General features: G+C 39.2%; 1 protein-coding gene across 1 annotated transcript in view; it reads right to left on the bottom strand.

Annotated features, from left to right (window-relative positions):
* Positions 1-12,939, bottom strand: part of ccdc102a (coiled-coil domain containing 102A) — a 51,233-nt gene extending 38,294 nt beyond the window's left edge. The window contains exon 1 of the mRNA XM_061068052.1: positions 12,818-12,939. The gene's annotated coding sequence lies outside the window, so the exon portion shown is untranslated. The remainder of the gene's footprint in view (positions 1-12,817) is intronic.
* Positions 12,940-16,677: the final 3,738 nt, after the last annotated feature.

The following is a 16,677-nucleotide window of genomic DNA, read 5'->3' as shown; positions in this document are numbered from 1 at the left end:
AATTTCCTTAATAATATCAAAGCAAAAGATCTGAGATTTTAGAGCTACAACAATGTGGTGAAAAATAACATACTTACTAATAACAAACTTAACCCACAAAGGACTACACCTAAATGTCCCAAGGCCTCAACTATTGTGATGCAAGGTTTATCATTAGGGATGGGGGAAAAAATCGATACAGTTACAAATCGCGATTCTTGTGAATGACGATTTTAAATCGCCATGCTGCCTCCCAAATCGATTTAAAAATATATTTTTTTTAAAACATATTTATTGGTTTATACGGGGGGGGATATATGGGGGGAGGAACATCACCCCAGAGCATGTTGACCAGCTCTTGTTTTTGCACAAGAATCTAAACATACCCAAACACTAGCTTTGTATCGCCTACATGCAAACAACAGTAGCCTTCTTTTTGATTATTTCAAATTTTATATTTTAAGTAAACTTTTATTCATTCTATTTAATTTACCTTTTATTTATTGTTTAAAAGTAGCCTAGGTAGCTTACATTTCTTAATCTGTCAGTTTGTGTGCAGTTGACAGGGGCTATACAATAATAGGGCACATTTTTATTTATTTTCTCTATTGGTTGCCCAGCAGTCATTAAGTTAATGTTAATATTTGAAATAAAACTTGTAAAGCTCTAAGTGAATTTGACTGTGTTGTATTTGAAGGTATGATTCAACATTTTTCCATGGTCCAGTACTTAAAAAAAAAAATAACCAAAAGAAATCCCAGGAAATCGTAATATCGAATCGCAATACTTACAAAATCGCAATACCCACAGAATCGCAATACATATCGTATCGCCACCTAAGTATCGTGATAGTATCGTATCGGGAGGTCCCTGCCGATTCCCGTCCCTATTTATCATCTCAATAAGTAAAGTCAAAAGGTTATTTTTTAAACAACAATGTTAACAAATGGAGTGGGATGTTTTTCAAATGTCTTTCAACATGACATTTTTTGTTGTTTGTCAACTTTTCCCAGCAGTAGATCAATCTGGTAAACCCAGACAAGGTGGCGATGAAAGCAAACCAGTCTGTCCATGCACTATTAACTTATGTTGACCCCTGTGAGGTTTCTTCTTTGGGTTTGTGAGTGATTTATTTTTAATTCAAAGTACTCTAAAGGCTACATATTTTTTACAAAGCCAGGCAGCCACTACAAAGGGGCCACATGCAGCTAGGGAGAAATGGATTGCTGAACACGGATTGTGGTCTTGATTGTGGTTAGCAACAGGTACATTTACTCCTACATTACAATGCACCAAAGACACATTGAGGACAGATAATGATCTGATTGGTTAAATCACCTCCAGAGGTGGTCAGGGACATATTGTGACCACATTCAACACAAGTGTAAATGTAACTCCATTGTCAGTCCACATACATCGCAAATAAGTACGGCAGGAATAATAATCACACACAGCTTTTCAGCTGTAGGCAGCTTGAAACCGTGAGCCTAAACACAGAATAGAAGCTCACAAGACTAAATGTTTGCTTTCAAATCGGAAATTCATATACGTAGCAACAGGCTTTTCCCTTTGAAAAAGCAGGCAAACAAAATAACGTAGCTCACAGATGGTGACCGTCTTCTTTTATTTTTTGATTGCTCTCTCCTGCTCATTATTACCCCTGGCAGCAGGGCAGCCCAGCAATAGAAACCATACAAAGCAGCAACACAATGAAGAGTATGGAGTCCTGGACAAAAGTTTTATTACAGCCATCAATCACGGGATGCTATTGACCCATTCCATACCTCCTACTATAAGAAAGAGTAAAGTCTGCTAGTAAGCAAGTCAAGTAATTTTTAGGATTCTTCTGAGAGATGTTTCTCTTTGCAGCCATAGGCTCAATCAAAGGCAAGGTTTGAACCATTTAATGACTGTAGATGAACTGATGAACAACTGATCAGAACAGTTTCAATCCATGGTGTCGATAATGGGAAAGGATTGATCATTTTAGTCTTATGAACTGATGAATTGAACTTTACACTTGATATACCATGTATATGAACATGGTGGGCCAAGGTGTTATTGAAGCAGGCGGCTCCACATAGCAATTCATACAGTACATTCCTGAACGATGACTCTTCCTTCATCTCTCTCTGCCTCTACCCCTGTAATACACACTCTCTCCCGTGGCTCCACACAGCATACGCCCTATGTGCACAAGCTCAAATAAACCTGCGCTGAACACACAGACCATGCAACTAGCTAACAGTTTCACACAGGGTCAACTTAGTAATACAACAAAGCGAATCTACTATATTAAATGACAGAGTGTTTGACTTCAAGGATAGAGTCGAAATTATTTTAATATATGTGAGTGAGTGAGGTTCTAAGACATAAAGCCACTTTTACTACTCTTGCTGCCCTTTGGTTTATGAGGCTTTAGGAACAGATGGAGCAAATAAAATCAGATCCTGATGTTTAAGGTTAATTAATATAGCTTTCAAAAATAATATTGCAAATTTTTTTAGGCTGTATTGGGAAAAACTAATCATTTCTTGATACTTTAAAATCTCTTATAACACAAATACTCAATTTGACACTTTACAACCACATCAATATGAAGCAGTCCCTGAAACTGTCAATATTCATTACTGTTTGTTATTGGAACTATTTTTAACTTTAAACAAAGAGGTGGACATTACACTCCTGACATAACTCAACAGTGGACACCTTATAGTGGAGTTTGACCAAGGCTAAATTCATCACTATAAGCAGTTGATTGCTATAAAATAATTGCATATAGCTTATCTATGATAGTCCCAGAATTTTAGGGAAAGGTAACGGCACACACAAATACACACACTGACTCTGCTGCTCACTTCTCTCTTTCTGACACGCAAACCGCCGGACACACTAAAACACACACAAACAGTGTGATTGGACACATATGTAAACTCAGAGTGCGTAAAAACAGCTGAATTTGTTAACTTAAACAAAGTATGGAGAGCCGGAGGAGTGGGGGGGCGCATTCGGTTTGGCTCGATTTGGCTGGCAATGTGCAGCACGAATGATATAGACACAGAGAGGAGTAATAAATTACTCAAAACTGTAAAACACACATCTTTTATGGTCAAACATCTAAGCTAACATAGTGGAGCTGTGCATGGCTCCCTGGGTGTCTGCCATGGGCATTGTACCCCCCCGCCTAATTTTAGGCCAGGAAAAATCCTGATTTGACAGAGGAAATTTTAAATATCCACAGTTTACATAAAAAAACAGTACCAATAATTGATAGAGGTTAGACGAACATTTGACTCTCTAGCTGTTCTCCAAGACTTTGATAATGGTTTTTGATGAACACTGGGACTAAGACTTGCCTCAGCTGATGAGTAGGCCAACTAAAAATAGTTAATTTCTGCAGGGCACAGTAGCTTCAAAGCTTCTCTTACTCTGAGAAGTGCAGAGAGAGATTTGCATAATGCAGACTATTAGGTAAAGAGGTGGAGGATGTAGAGCATCTTCTTTTTCTATACAAAAGTTTCTGAGGTGAAGGAGATGATGAAATTCCAAGAGAGAAATGGAAAGTGAAGCAATGTATAGAAAGAAATGAAAGATAGAGGAGCTTACATCCTCATAATAAAACTTCCCATCTTCCATAGTCATTGCCTAATCACCTTGAAAGGATTACTAGCAAGTCTGTGATTTCCATTGAACAACACTCACTTTATATTTGTGTTAGCGTGATATTACCAGTGACCGGATGTGAAGCTCCGCTCAGCTTCAGACTGTTTTACCATCTCTTATCTTAGTGTTTCATTTACAGATTGCAACTCCTGACTTGAATGAGTCTCACAGCTTTTATATCAACCTTAATGATGTTCAATGTGTCAGTCTGTTGGTTTTCATAGCACAGACAAATGTATGATGAGTCCACTTTCTTCTGATTGGCTGCACACAAGCCTGTGATGAGTTGACATCAGTGGTAGAGTAGAAAAATGATCTGACCTTAAATGAACAGAAGACAGTACTTTTGTCTCATTTTTAGTTTTATTGGTTTTACATATATTTACCTGATTATACTGTATTTAATGAGGACATTTGACATTGTAAACAGTAAACATTGAAAGAAAATAAAGAAAAGCATTAAAACTTCCCCATAAAAAATGTTCACCTAAGCATGGTTTCCAAAATACTCATTCATTAGGTTTGGTATAGTTTTTTGTAAATGTGCTTAAAAGTTATATGGCTTTCAAATTTCTATACTCAATACAATCCCAAAGACCTCAGCATTCTGTGCCAGCTTGAGCTCTGAAAGAAAATGCACTTTAAAAGGCTTTTTTCAACTTTTTGCCTTGAAACTAATGTGAGTTATGAACAGCACCAATGTGGAAGATGATGTTGCACAGGTATGAATTCAGCTTTGTGACCGCCAAACCGCCTGGTCCCTTCTCCACGCCGCCTGGTCCGGTCTCAAAGTCGCCTGACCTGGCCTGAGTTCGGTGATGGGGGTATGTAGAGGTGGCTCAGCTGATTAGTAAGCCAATTCACTTTCCCTGAATTCAAAAGGCAGCAACAGAGCTCAGAGGAGAGACACATGAAGAGAGACAGGACCAGAGCTGAGCTACCTCGAGTGAGAAAACTGCTGGTCGACAGCAATAACTTCCACAGACAGCAATAAAGCTTTGACGTATCTGTTCATTCTGTTGCAGTGTAAACCGCATTCTCCATATAGGTAGGTAATCTTTGTTATAGACATAATTCAGCGCTAAAGCCAACCACATCTGCCGGCGACTATTTACATTACATTACATTACATGCCATTTAGCTGACGCTTTTGTCCAAAGCGACTAACATTTTAAGTACACTCAACATTTATGATCGGCCATTTAGGGGTTCAGTATCTTGCCAAGGACACCTCAGCATGCAGATGGGTAAGAGTGGGGATTGAACTGGCAACCTTCTTGTTGGAGAACACTCACTCTACCCCCTAGACCAGGGGTGGGCAAACTTTTTGACTCGCGGGCATCAATGGGTTCTAAAATTTGACAGAGGGGCCGGGCCAGGAACAGATGGATGGAGTGTTTTTCTGAACTAATATAAATGACATGGAAAAATCATTACATGAAAGGATTTGGCCTAGGGCTGGGCGATATGGGAAAAAATGTTATCACGATATGTTTTTCCATATTGATCGATCTCGATTCTTAACACGATATGTAGTTTTTGATCAGTTTCCTGAAGCCGTCCCTCTCCACTGTGCTCAGGGGCATCATATCTGTAGCTAAACAATAAGTAATAGCGCTCGTTATATTTTTTCCCCGCTTCGATTATTTTCATATGGGGCAATGGCTGCAAAACACGACTGGATGGACTGTTGTTTTGCTAACATAGCGATGCTAACGTTAGCGATGCTAACAGGAGACGTAGTGGTCTTGCCTGTCTCTTTGTTTGGTGTCGTGCAAACTTGAGCCCGCAGAGTCAAACTCTCTGTGTAATCACTGGGATGGTGCCGTCTCAGGTGATTGAAAAGGTTTGTGGTGTTTCCCGTCCTGGCTGGTACCGACCGCCGGCTTCGTCTGCTCCTCGTCCTTTTAGCCGTATCCAAACCACGTCCACACAACTGACGTCGCGTTACGCTTTTTTTCGACAATGTCTTCGGTTCCGGGTGATGTAGTGATGTCGCTCTCACATTCGGCATTATTTTCGCTGTCCCCGACTTCAGTTTCACTCATTTTTTCTCCTTTTTCCAACTTCGTTCTCTCTTGTTCTCTCTCTCGCAACTGCAGCAGCTCTCACGATGGGAAGTGGGCGTGTCGTGTCCTGCCTGCAGACTGCAGCCGGCAGACTCAGACACTGTTGTTGCGCTTACTTTTGCCACGTGAGATCGAATACATGTCACGAGGAGATAATCGAAATCGATCAAAATTTTATCGCGATCCCGAATCGGGATCGAAAAATCGCCCAGCCCTAATTTGGCCTTAACCAAGTAGCAAAGCACTTATTTGCAAGGCCATTTAACAAAAACCTGCCTTCAGAGAAAGGCTTGCTAGCCTTTGCTATTTCGAATGCCCCCCAAAAAACATGCCTTGGTAGATGACTCTTTAATCCCAGTTTGTCTGTGAAAAAAAATGTTGCTGAGTCTGTAAATTAGTCGCCAACCTCTGAGCTGCAGCCGCCCGTTCTTGCATTGACTGCTTGCTAGCGTAGTTAGCATGTTTCATAGCAAAGTGATGGCTGATGTTGTACTCCATGAAAACTGCGATAGTTTCTCGGCATATCAGGCATACAGCCTTCGATTGGACTTCAGTGAAAAAGTATTTTGTTGCCGACACGTGTTAAACACTCGGCACTCATTGTCCACTTTTCGTTTCCTTGATCCTCTCATTTTACAGAAGGGCTCACAGGGCAAAGGGAAAAAGTGAAGGGAGATCATGTGCCCTTTCGAGCCCTATACACCACACTCCCGGGCAAATTTAATTTAGCTGACGCTTTTATCCAAAGCGACTTACAATAAGTGCATTCAACCCCGCGGGTTCAAACCCGGAACAACAAGAATCAAGAAAGTACGATTTCTTCAAAAATAGAGCAAAACTACAAAGTTCTATAAGTACGTGCCATTTAATGCTACAAAATTGTTAGTTTAAAAAAAAAAAAAATTAATTTTTTTTTTTTTTTTATTATTTGGACAAGTTCGGCGGGCCGGATTAAAAAGCCCAACGGGCCGTATACGGCCCGCAGGCCATACTTTGCCCATGTCTGCCCTAGACCACACCGCCCCGTCCAAATACCACTACGTACCTGGATAAGGAGAGTTCAGATGGGATCAGATACAACTAAATAATGTTTAATTTGGAGAAAATCACTGGGCCCCTCTTTGCTTTATGTTGTTGACAAAACAATTGCTACAGGAGCTGTTCTGGAGGTTTGGATCCTATTGGATATAATCATACATTCTATCAGTAGATGGAGTTGGTCACAGTAATAGTTTCCCATCTCTTTCTAGACTTGTCGTATATGGCATGGCAGCGATAAACGATGGAGTGACACTGATGTGGTTTTGGGACGTGATCCACTAGTGCTGGTTGCCTGCATTAGAGTTCAGGTTGCCACCTCATATGATAATATAACGCTCTTACATCTTCTGCTATCACGATGTTGCGCCAAACTTGTATAATAGAGTGTAGACCCAAGCCCATTTTACTTAGTAAATAGTTCAACATAGTACTGTTATAATACATTTATAGGGATGGTTCAACAAAACATTTGAAATCACCTATTATCCACTTAAACTGTGACATGGATTTTTTGAAACACTAAATACTAACAACACGAAATATCAAAAAACAAATACATATAACTCAACATTAACAAAAGCCCTTGGGATATAAAAATCTGTCCCTTTCAGTTAAGACCAAAACTAGGCCTAAAACAGGATGACTATGACCCACAACTGTCAGTGAGAGGAATCAGAGCGTTCCACTGACTCCGCCCACCACAGCCATCTGCTGCTTCCATACACCACATCTGGAAGACAGATCACCTTGAGGCCACCAGAGGCAACCACTGACATCATCTGGTGGTTCCACCCAAACAAGACAGCAGTGTGTGTGTGTGTTTGTGTGTGTGCAAAGTCAGTCACTCAATCAACCAAACGGAACAAACTCATACCAAAAAAAATACATCATTAAACACATCCACACGATCTAGTATTTATAAAGCCCATGGTTAAGTCTCAGTGACAGGAGCAGACTAAAGACATTCCTCTGCTTGCCCTAACTCAAACTCTGCTTCAAGCCATAATTATCAAGTACTAAACAAACACATCTCAACATAGACAGACACACACAAACTTCCACTCAGAAATGGAAACCCACACCCTTCAAGAATAAGACACTGCCTACACTTACAATACAGTTCTCTATTCTGCGTCTTTTGTTGTTGTTTTTGTTTTTTGATGCAGCCAGTAAAACCTCTGGGTTTCATCTACATTTACACTGGGCAATAAACGTCTGTGTTAGGGTGAATCATCTTACAGCTAAAAGGCTCAAGGATCTAAAGCCCAGCTCCTTAGTGTAGGACAAAGTATTCTCCAGTCTTGATTTGAGAAACTATGTACTGGAATACAGGCATGCAGTTACTCCAGTGCTCATGAGAATAAACTGTGTGCATCTTCAGTGGGCATTGGGCAATTACATTAATCAACTCTAATATCCAGGCCAGGTCTACCTCAGTTGTCAGCATAGTGGAAAGCTAGTCTACTGTTTTTTATTCAGAAAGTGCCAAATCTCCACATGTTGTAGGGTTATTCTGATGAGAGTATGTTCACTGGGAGACCCCAGGGAGGAAACACCTGTTCAGAAGTTATTATTTATTTAGTTGATAGTATTAAACAGTCAACATTCGTATTGGTAGTTTATATTCAATTGGTTAATGGTGAAAATCCCTAATTTGGATAGGCAAAAAAAGGACAAATTTAATCGAGAGACATCACTGTAACACTGACCAAGTCCTTCCGGGGTGCTTATGTCACTGGGGCCCATAAGTTTACAGCACCTCTTTGGCATGCTGGATAGGATCAGAGTGGACTGGAACTCTGGTGGTGCGCCATTATTCATCTAATGGCCATGGCCAATGGCTCCGGGTCAAGAGGTAAGACCCAGGTCAAAATGTTAGAAACACCCAGGTCTGATCAGCCTGTGGTGGGCCTGCCTTAGCAGGGGGTATCTTGTGATTAAAAAGCCGAAAAACACCCAGTGACCCTTAAGTACACAACTGAGAATATGTCCCTAACATACGCTGATGATAGCGATATCTGCAGGCGGATGGGGACTTAGCTAGTGCGGAAGAACTTCAAACGTACAAGTGTTTTAATAATATAATTAGTAATTATAATAACTAAAATAATAACTCTGGCTCAGAACTGAAGGTTTGTGTATGTAAATGACTTGAACCCTGACTGTGGCTGAGGGGTAGAGCGGTCGTTCTCCCTCCTGAAGGTCGGTAGTTCGATGTGATGACATATAATGGATGCATCCTTTAGAGTTAATGGTGAAGCTAACAGAGTGAATTAGTTTAGGCCAGGATGGACTGCAAGTAACAGTCAGTTACAGAACCTATGCTGACATAAACTTGAATCCCAAGACTGTCAAAAGCCTGACAGTCACTGAGCTGGAGAGAAAACAGACAGAGATAGGCAGAGAGGGCACAGACCAACCAAGGAGACGAGACAGATTGAGAAATTGGAGGGTTGGAAAAGAGCTTGAGAGAAAAGAGATGCAGAAAGTAATCTAAACAATTTGAGAGGATTGGAATGTGTTTAACCAGGCACAGTGACTGAGGGTACACCATCAACATGGCATACAAGCTCTCAGCTACATACAAACCACACCAGAACAAATAAGACAGCATTCTTTCCATGGTGCTCCAGTCCTGAGGAGGCTAATCTGCTTCACAGTAAGAGAAACACACAGACTGTATTCCACAGACATAAAAGATGCAGTTTGAAGGGACAGAGATAAGTAATGAGAAAAAGAGGTTGTTGCAGCAGACAGAGGTAGTAGAGAGATTTGGCTACTTTTATTTCACTGGGTGGGGTGAAGCATAAGAGGATGTTGATATTCCACACAGGAAGACAGACAAACAAAAGGTCTGTTGGATATACAAAGGCCACACATAGACCAGAAACGAAAATTAGCACTGCGTAGTTTTCATGGTGGAAACATCTCTCAGTCAGTAATGACATTTTGTCCCACACATAAAGCTATTTTAAGAAAAATAAGCATTATCACATTTAAATGACATTTAATTTAGCTGATGTTTTTATCAAAAAAGACTTACAATAAGTGCATTCTACCATGAGGGTACAAACCCAGAACAACAAGAATTAAGAAAGTAAAATTTCTTCAAAAAAAAAGCAAAACTACAAAGTGCTATAATTAAGTGCCATTTACGTGCTACTACATTTTTAGTTTCAAAATTATATTCAAGGTATTGTCGGAAGAGGTATGTTTTTAGTTTGTGGTGGAAGATGTCTAATACAAACATTACATAAAAAAGGAGCATGTAAGTGTTTTTTTATGCAACCTTGAAGATATAAACACAACGTGTATCCTACACCAGCAAGTCGAGCACAGTTCGACCAGTTAAAGCTAAAAGCAGACAGCTGGTAGCGCAGGTGCCCAGCATACGGAGTCTTGAGTTGTAGGAATAATACAGGTACAGAGCAGATCTCTTAGCAGAGATAGACTACAGTACATCAGACAGGACAGACCCTGAATTTAACAGATTTGGTATTACCTCAGATTTATCTCATGACCTTTTGGAATGGCCCTTAGTTTGTAAACCAGTGGCCTGAACTACCCAACTGTATATGAATATTAAAGTAGATCCACTTTGACGTGCTACAACCGAATATTACTGCTTTGTAATCACAATCTACTTCAGTATTAGCTATTTACTTTGCTGCCTAAAGTACATTTTGCAGCAGGTACGACAGCTTTTTGTCGATGCCAACTACCTTTTTGTAGCACTAGCACTTCCACTAAAGATCATCAATGAAAATCTGAACCAAGATTCCTGGAAATCCATCCAATAGTTGTTGAGATATTTAAGTCAGCACAGTGAAAATTGTTATAAGTTGCAGCCTTATTAAAATGAATGTATCCTTGTGCAAAAGCCACAATGTAATTTCTATTAGTATAATGGTATTTTAATTCCAAGAACAACACACATCAGAGAACAGGTCAAACTTCTTCTTCTATATCACAACATTGTTTGACAGAAGAAGGAAATAGTATTATAGTTCATAAAAAGTATTATTGTTGAGCCCACGTTAAACGGTCTATCCTGCAGGGGACCAGTCTATAACAGTAAAGAAAGAGATATAGATCAGACATGGTGTCTGAAGAGGGAGTATGTGTATTTTGCCTTCCGAAACTGTTTCCATGACAACCACAACTCACACAACAGTCTGACTCGCGCGTGTGCGTTAGTGTATGTGTGCTTACAAGAGAGACAGATAAATAAGGGAGATGGGACTAAATGAAGTGGAGGACAATCGTGAGAGAGCTAACGATGGAGGATGAAATCGAAGACAGAGTAGTGCAGACTGTCCTCTTAGTCACACAAACACAGCAGGTAGCTACAGGAAGCAGAACAGATGGTGCTGTCTGCTGCGTGAAACCTCAGAACAGTGCAGCAGGATTTACTGTGAGGAAAACCCCCACAGCCTCATGATCCATCTCACATCTTTACATTTAATATTCAGATTTAAAACAAGTCTAAAGATACATTCTGTTTCTGTTGTTCTTCTTGATGCATATTTTCCAATACTTTAATTCCTTTGTGGTTTGGAGATGATGTAAGAACTTTTTGAAAGTCAGAAATTGGTGGCCCGTCAATGGGAAGGAACTTGCACTTTAATTAAATCTAGCAGTTTCGTTGACACCAAAAAAGAGCAGAGATCATTTTAAACTGTGTTAACTCACCAGGATAGATTTACTCAAAATATTTCATCACATTGATCATAAGTCCAAGATTGCCTTGAACTTTTAGGGGACTTTCTCACCTAATTTGCATTTGACCATGGTCCAGCTCAACACACCAAAACTTTGTCCAACCAAAAGAGGTGGTCTTGGTCGAGATCAAACAAACCATCATTTGGATCATATACAGTGTGAAAACACTGTTTTGCATAGTTTGGACTTTTGATCCAATTGCAGGAAGTTGAGACAGCATTAAACAACGTAAGAAGAGAACAAGTGAAAGCAAAGTGGCTCGCAGGATTGCTTGTGTCTGGACTTGCCTTTCATATATATATGAAGAACGCAGCGGGAGATTCTTCGCTCGGACACATTCACAACAACACAGAAATCTCTGGAACGTTCAGTGAGGGATGGTGCATTAGTTTCTCCTACGAGTATCGCACTGCTTTTTCATCCTGAGATATTTGTTTCCTTTAGTTTGGTCTTTTGATTTTTGCAAAAAAAATCTTGGTTCCTGCAAAGGTTCCTAGTTCCTGGGGAAAGTGCTTGTGGTGGAATTGCAGCTTCGCTGTTTCAGAGATTGATCTTGAATGTCCATGACAGGCACAACATGCAGGGCAAACCCTGTCCTACCCCCCTTCACTGAGAACTGATCCAGGACCACCACAACTGAGAAGCTGGCATCTCAGCATATTTCCAATCATTGAAGGTGGTTTGCTCTGTTTTTGTAAAGGAGCTGGGAGCCTGTGGTCAGGTTACATTTCACATTCCACAGTTTAGACATTCTGTTTTATGGATTATTAGTGTAATTAATTCCATCAGCTCCGGGGAAATCCCTCATTCGTTGCTGTCAACATTCTTACACTCTTAGCCATGAGGATTTATGCAACTAGCTAATGATTGATCTACAACTACCTTCAGGCAATGGATTTTCAGATTGTCTCTTCTTCAGAATAAGGCAGCTGTTACAAGCTAACTGTGCCCTTTCAGGATCCACTGGGCTCCCCCACTTTAACAACTACTACAGGCCACTCCCTGGAACTCCCTGATCATGTTCCTTACATTGCAGGTCCATTTAAATCTTTAAGAATGACTTAAATCATTCAACAAAGAAAGGAGCAAAAATGTGTAAACTTCAGTGTCTTCAAAAAGCAAGAAAAGGCTTCTTCCTTCCAGCACCACAACAACATTATGACAGCAATCGCTACAATAAAGGTCTAGTATTTGTGAACTATCACTCAAATATATATATGAATGTTGCACGTATGGGAAAGAGGGGAGCATGGTGCTTTCGTGTCATCTGACACCAGTGAGTCTAGGAGCAGAGGGCTCAGTCAAACTATCAGCCACTGGAACACAAGTAGGGGACGACGTACCGTAAGTGAAGTACCGGCAATGACTGCTGTGATCTCCCGCTGGAACATGAGTTTTAATCCCGGGGAAGCAGCTAGGGATTCCCCTCTTTTCTTCCTCCCAACAGTCCACCAGGCTTCTGGTTTTCTGCTGGTTCCCCCTCTGCTCTGGATGGAGACGACGTCCTCACCGACGGGAGAAAACAGGCGGGACTCCAGCGTCAGCGCAAGCCGTCTGACCAATAGTCTATCTGTACGGCAACAGTGTACTGCTTTAAACCAATCAGGTTCAGCTCCCAACTCACAGCTCTGCGATAATTGGCTGGTTGAGCAAGGACCGCCCTGATGAAATTACTACGGGAGAGGACGAGAGTGAATGTAACGTGATATATAATAAAATATATAATCATACATAGAAAATAGCCAATAAACTCCTTTAGCAGATACTCTTTTTTTATTTACAGAAGTAAATTAAAGTTAAAGTTAAATAATTTTCTACTAGTGAACAATCTTTAATACATTATCTTATTACTTTAGCCGGATTTAACATAAAATGGCACTCCTACTGAAATTATTATCCCTATTTTTCAAACAAACAGATTCAATAGATCTTACAACTTAAACAGACTTAACATAAAACAACTTCTTAACTCTTCAGTATTATGTGAATTTGATAATCTGGGACAGGTAACTTGCTAATCTGAGACACTTGTATTATTTAAAGAAGGACCTTGCTTTGTGCAGGCAAAGCTCAATATTACCATGAAAATTGTATTATCATAATACCAAAAATGACTAAGAAAATGAACAAGATATATTATTCATAGAACTGTCATTAATTAATTTTAACATGTTAAAGTCAAATTATTTTTCATAAAGAAGCCTATTTAAATAAAGAAACATTCTTATCTATTAAAATGCAATCAACAGCAAGCAACAATAACAGATTATTCATTTGGTAATTCACCATACTATTGGATCCACTCCTTGCAGGTGAGAAACTCATCATTATTGATCAGCCCATCGTCCTCTCCACAGATCACAGGACAGACTCTTCTGTGCTTTTTGGATCATCATTGTCCTAGAGAGCTAACTGATTATCTGCTGCTTATCCGACCAGACAATCAGTCTAAGCAGACAGGGACATACTCTATTTACCATTAACTCCCGCCTGTCAACTGCAGATCATTTGCTACATCTTTTTAGTCTGTTTTTTCACTGCAGGAAGTCCCTACGTGCAGATTTCCCCATTTAAAGAACTGAAATGATTGTCCCAGATTACCCAAAGCATGCTGTCCCACATTACCTCATTGCTTTAAACATCAATTAATCCATTATCTTCTCCGCTTATCTTTGAGGGTCACATAGGGAGCTGGAGCCAATCCCAGCACACATTGGGTGAAAGCCACAGTACATCCTTAAAAGGACGCCAGTGTTGCCAAAAAAATTAGATACACAATTAATAAATTATTCAAGAATGACTGACTAAGAGCATATTCCCTACACATACTGGCCTGGTTGAATTTTAATGAGGGTTGTCCTAATCTTCAGAAGTTGCACAAGTAAAGGGCTTTCTTGTGTTTCTTAAAGATGTTTCATCTCTCATCCAAAAGACCTCTCGGTTGTTGACTGAAAAGCCTTTTGGATGAGTGGCGTAACATCTTCAAGAAACACCGAATAGTCCAGTTGCGGTTGATCACTGATTCAACTTCTGAACATACCATGACCTGGATGACTGGGAATCTACACAAATAGGTCATGCTTTTGATCCTCCAGAAGTTTGAATATTGATTATCTGCTTTTAGTGCACATTCATATAATTTTATTATAATTATAATTTGTAACCAAATATTTCGTTATTTTTGTCTGTAATCAAGTACCACTCTAACATTTAATTAGTCACACTAAACATCTTAGCGGACACCAGCTGTTGACAACAGAAACTTGTGAGAATAATTTAACTAAAACATGTTTGTCAAATGCATTACAAAATACAACACTGGTGCCCCCTGATGGCAAACCAAGGATAGTGGTCGACTCCGAGAATTGTTCATACTGGATTCTATAAATGCATTCCAAAATCTATATATGGCTGATGGTCCATGTCAAGTTTGATGTTCATAATAAAAGCAAAACACCTTGCATAATGACAACTTTGTGAAATGTCAAATCTTTTACGCTGAAATTATGTGTGGTCCCTAGAAGGAGTTAACCAAAGTTAACATTTTTTGATCAGATAGTGAGTTCCAGGACTTTCCTCATTTGAACATTAAAATGTAGACTTTACATAATGAAAGTCATCAAAGTTAACAAAATGCTTATATTTACTTGTGATGCTGCAGTGATGCTGCCTTCAAGGCCCAATCGTAAAGACTGTATGTCCAGATGCCAGGTGGTTAAACCACAGGACATATGAGAGAATAAAGTAATTTCTTATCGTCTGAAGAGACATATTTATTTCAAATCAAATTAGCAAAACTTTGGGCTCAAATAATGTGGTGTTGGTGTCTCATGTTCCATGAAATTACAGCAGACTTTTCATTGGCTGGAGGTTCAGTCATGATTCAGAAATTCACTTGATCCAGCCTATTTCCTAACTCACTCTAACTCATGACATGAAGAGTAATGTTTTGTGTTTAGAATAATACCTGTGTATGTAACTTAATGCAGTGATCAAAATATCAAAATAAATAAAATGATAACTTCCGCTTGTTCATACCCAGTACACAGTTAGCAGCTCCAATGCAATGTTGTCTCTAAATGTTTCATATTGCAACAAAAAAAATACATATTTAAACTAAAAGCCAAGATGATATTAATAACAATAATACATCTATACATAAGAAACATAAATATAAGGCATTTTCATTAAAAAAATAAATACCTGGTGCAGCACACAATACTAGCTTAAGTATATATATGTGATTTGTCTTTATTTTTACCATTAATAAACTGATGATCCCTCGGATTTGTCTGGTGTCCCTGTTATGAAACTATAAAGTTCAAACTAACTCCAGCTGCAGCTACTTCAATGGTGAAATATTACTTATACACTGCAGTATTAATTATCTAATAATTAGTCAGCGGGACCAACCAGTAACTTACCTTAATACTCTATACTACAGTTTCTCTGCTAAAATGTATATTCTTATACTCGAGTGGGATTTGTCATCCAGGACTTACTGTACATATATTTATTTGATATAGTGGATAAATAAGTAAATACATTGTCCAACACAACATTAAAGGGAGACCAGAACCAGTAATAAGTAAAATGTTAATAGCAAATCATTATTTTGATTAGAAGGTGTTTTTTTTAATACAGCCATTTTAATTTTGGATGTTTTTGTCATGTACCTTGACCGGGGCATTAAGGTCAAATTATTTTTTTTTAAGGATAAAGTTTGCAAATTGTTTTCATTAATTACAACCAACTTTTGGGCAGTAAATATTTTTTGTAATGATTGATAGGATAAATTAATTATATCGTATCACAAATGTACATGTTGTCCTATAAATTATATGGACACTGTATGGATTGCTTATGGTACTGTGCCAGCACAGGATTTGGGAGTGAGGAATTGTAAACTCACTCAATTCAGTTCATGTGAGAGACATTTAATACAAACTCAATAACTGAATGCAAAACCTGTCATAAGCTTGTTTGCCATCTTCAAAGTTTGTTTATACGTTTTTGGTTCAAATAAATGATGATGTCCAGATGAGAGGTTGCTGTTGTTATAACAAGAAGAGAAAGATGTTAACTCGGGGAAATAGCTGAGACGCTGTAATCACATAGATAGAGTGGTTGTTGACACATGGCATCAAGTGGCTGTTATTTCCCTCCTCTCTGACGTCCCGGAACAAACAGGAGCTCTCTTGCT

This window comes from Limanda limanda, chromosome 3 (assembly GCF_963576545.1).
Source record: "Limanda limanda chromosome 3, fLimLim1.1, whole genome shotgun sequence".
Classification (NCBI taxonomy): Eukaryota; Metazoa; Chordata; class Actinopteri; order Pleuronectiformes; family Pleuronectidae; genus Limanda; species Limanda limanda.
Note: the sequence above shows the minus strand (reverse complement) of the source record. Positions and strands in the feature narration are given on the sequence as shown.